Source organism: Trachymyrmex septentrionalis, unplaced genomic scaffold (assembly GCF_001594115.1).
Source record: "Trachymyrmex septentrionalis isolate Tsep2-gDNA-1 unplaced genomic scaffold, Tsep1.0 scaffold19, whole genome shotgun sequence".
Taxonomy (NCBI): domain Eukaryota; kingdom Metazoa; phylum Arthropoda; class Insecta; order Hymenoptera; family Formicidae; genus Trachymyrmex; species Trachymyrmex septentrionalis.
The window spans coordinates 1,854,868-1,859,333 of NW_017305071.1; positions in this window are offsets into that span (position 1 = coordinate 1,854,868).

The window sequence follows — 4,466 nt, forward strand, 5'->3', positions numbered from 1 at the left end:
AAAAAGAAATTGAAACTTATGATAATAACTAAGCTCGATTGTTTTGTTGCTGAGAATCATACAAAAAGAAACTAATAATTAATAAAAAATTATTTTTAAGCGATTCAAATCCGAGCTACTAACGCCATCACATCGGTGAAATACGGTGAACTGGAGGCCAGAGCTGGATTAAAGATGTCAGTAGCGAACAGAGGTAAAATTACCATCGCGGTAAAAGCGGTTGCTGCTGCACATATATTTTCATCATAAATAACAATAAAATTAAAAAAAAACTTTTAATCGTATACGATGTTAACACGTTAAGATAAACTACTACAATTAAAAAATTATTACTTTTTGTAATATAAACTGTTGCCTATAATCTATTTGTTAAGTTTTATCCGTACAATTAATATATTATTATTAAATTGATTATTTCGAAAAGAGGCAAATATATTTGAAAATATCTCTTTTGTATGTAATAATGTAAAATCTCAAAAATAATATTTTACAAGTACTGTAATACTATAATAAGTCATTTGTGAACAAGTCGTTCGATAATAAGTCGAATCAAAAACATGCTAAAAATTATTGCATTTCCTACATTTCAATTTTCGTCAAATAAACATTTATTTCCTCTTTATATCTTATTGGAATAACCAGTTTTATAGAAATATTAATATAAAAACATAGTTTAAATGCATTTGTCATTTTAGTGGAAATATAAAAATCTTTTCAAAATTTTTTAAATTATTAAAAATCAAAATTAAATTTTAATTTGTAATACGTTGTAACAAAAAAAAATATAAAGTATTATTTAATTAATGCATCAAAATGTTTTAATTTTATATCGTTTAACGTTGTACTTGTAATTTAATTAAACCATGCAATACAAAATAATAATAATTCATCCAATTTTATCAGATAATATGTATATATCTCATCATTCGAGTTATAAAATTATTTTCTTTAACTTGCTATAATTTTACAGTTATTATTACGTTATTATCGAAACAAATTATTATACTCCGCAAATTGCCTCCAGATTGAATCTCTGCCAATGGAACTTCATGCTAAAAATCGTGCAATAGAATGCTATGTAGGGAACACGTACGAACCGTTTGCTAGAGAGTTAAAATAAAAAACAATTTATTAACGACATAATTACAATAGTATATTCTGCGTGTGGAAAGCAATATCTCTTTTTTTTTATACATCGTTTTTTATTTTATCTCGGACCGTTCGACAATAATTCCTCGATTTAATCACAAGCCTACTATAAAATATCCGCATTTGATATACCTCGTTCGTCGTGCGTCCGCGTGTATGGTTCGCGTTCTTGTCTTCCCTCTCTGTCTCCAAAACAGAATTAACTGACGATTTGTATGTAATTGTTTTTACATAATTGCGAATCTTATACGACAAATGTCACATACAATGAAACGGCCGAACATCGTGTTGTATAAATTTGTTTGACGAAATCTATTCTCGTACAATCGACTGCAATAATGCGCTCGCCTTTATATGTATAGTATGTTGAAACTAAGAAATAGACTCCTGAAACTTTTTAAAGAGAAAATAGTACGATAATGTAATTTAAGAAAATAATTTATAGCGCAATAATTTAAATATTGGATTTAACAACTGATAAATTGACAAATTAATGATATATTAATAATTAATAATAAAAAATAATAAAAATTATTATTATTATTAAAAATTTACATATATTTTTCCATTTTTATCAAAGAACTAGCAGTGTGAGTGATTAAGTGCTTTTTATGAGGAATAAATAAACGTTTTTTTTTTTCAAAAATTAATCATTTATAAATTAAATGTATTCATATTAATAGCATCCAAGACATATATACGAGTACCTAAAACATTGTCAGAAGCTAGGACTATTTCTCTTCTTATCTTTTTCATAATAAAGATTTAAGAATTCAAGGTAAGCATTATAGTAATCATTGTACTCGTTTTGTATGTAATTGTTCTTACATAATCGCGAATTTTATACGACAAATGTCACATACAACGGAACGGCCGGACATCGTGTTGTATAAATTTATATGATGAAATCTATCTTTGTACAAATCGACTGCAATAATGCGCTTGCTTTTATATGTTGAAATTTTTATCGTGGGTGTTATCTAGTCACCGTAACTTATGATGCGCGGGACTGGCCATATCTAATAGTTTATTATCACTATGCTTGAACAGGATTAATCATGGAGAGTTTCTACCTAATAACGCTATACGGATTAATCATGAAGAGTTTCTATCTAATAACGCTAAGTCCGGCTATAAAATTTAGCTAAATCACTGTACAAAACAAAATGAATTAAGCCGCGTTGGTATGGAACATTCGCGCAGTTACAGTGACAGATAACACTTGTACCTCCAAAGAATTTGGTTCACACGATTGTCGCAACACGTACTCGCTTCCGTTATCCTCGAGTGAAAATGTGTTAATATTATTTCGGTTCCTCAATGCGCATCAGGATGATTCAAATGACTCACACGCGACCTAACGGTTTATATAGAATACGGATGAGACGTAACGAAACATAATAATAAAACAGAATAAAGTATAAAGAAAAGATAAAATACTGGCAATGATATCGCTTCTTCAGACGTCAAATTTTTATGTTAGATACAAGCTATATCAGATATAATTCTAATGTTTTTTCTAGCTATATTTACAGTCATTGTAATTCAAATAAACAGTTATTTAATATATAATATTTAATATTTATAATATGAGTGACTTAGCATAAATTACAAATATTTAAATCGTAATTTCGAATTTTTTGAATTTTTTCTTTGCTTCCTTTTGAACCTTTTCTTATGTATAATTGTATTATATTACAATATTTCAGGAACGAGAACGCATTTTCTTAAGTTTCGTATGCCTCAATCCGTAGTTCTAGATTTCGCGCGTTGTAAAATGATAAGTGCAACAAAATATTTATCCAAGAGCACTTTGCACAAATCGTTATTTCGCGCACGGAGCAATCGAAGGATCATCATCGCGCACAACATAGTTCTTCCTCCTTAAGCCTGAATGAGTAATATACAGGATGCAATAGATTCCACGATAAATAACTCATTTAAGAAATAAATGTTTTTATATCATTAGATCAGTCACATTAATTTTTTAGACGCTTGTGCTCGACTCGAAATAGTTGAGCTATCGTTCACGATATAATTTCAATAAAGCGATAATTAGGTTTTTTTTATCGCGTATTTGTTTAAATTGCATATATAAAACATTTTTGCTTTATTCATGATTTTTATAGACATATTGACATTCAATTATTTAGTTAATTACTAATTTTTTTAATTATTTATTTTTTAGTGGAAAGTTAACGATTCGTTTTTATGAAAGAACTTTTCGTTTTTCTTTCGACATATTTTAGCAAAAAATCTTTCTAAATAATTTTACAGTGCAGATTTTAACCGGTAATCTCGGTATTTGTAATTTTAAATCATTACTCATCCAAGCTTAAAATATTGATTAAACAAGCGAAGAAACGATCCCTCTCAATATTAAAACATGTAGAAGTAATTGGTTCACATTGCTGTACGCGATCAATATACGTGCGTGTGCGTGTGATTATCGTATATTACATAATTCGAGAATCTTACATATCGCAACAGAAAGGAATCATATGATCGAAAAGATGACAGCTATGACAAGAGAGATAGAAGACGCGTAGGAAGCGGAACCTTCGGACGTGTAATTATCGAGAACGTCATCGGAAGCGGTTCCTATTCGACAAGAGAAAAGAAAAAAAATAAAGAGACTCCTTGCCGAAGAAAAAGTAACTTAATACCTAATTAGTACGAATTAGCTAGGAGAGATCTATCGCGGTTTCTTTCTTTAAATTAACCGTAAAATTAACAACTAATCAGTATTCGTACAATGATAAGAACACTAGCGTAAACACGAGCAAAAACGTGAGATTGGATGATATACCGTACGTTTAACACACCCGTAATACGATTCATCATGCGCGATATACAATAATAAAAAGTCGAGGATGGCAGTACAGCGGTAACCAATTAAACATCGGAGCTCAAACTGCCTTGCTCTTAATAATATTTAGTTGCCTCGTCAGTATTTACAGTGTACATCGACAATCAATACCGTTAAGTCTACTTAGAGATTTCCCTCTCATATGTCCTCAGAATTGTTTTACATCAAATGTGTAGTAGCTCGATACGTGCGTACATACATTTCGTCACCATCCCGTTACATAATACATTCGTTCCCTCTCTCGCTTCCAGAAAAAGAAGAGAAAAAAATGTACACCCACCTGACTTCGAATTCAGAGCACACCTATAATTCAACACCTAAATTTAGCGCATATTACACTTCCTTTCTCTCTTCGCTAAAAGGTATCTCTATGTATATATACTTTTTTACATATATACTTATATATATATATATATATATATATATATATATATATATAAAAATAAAA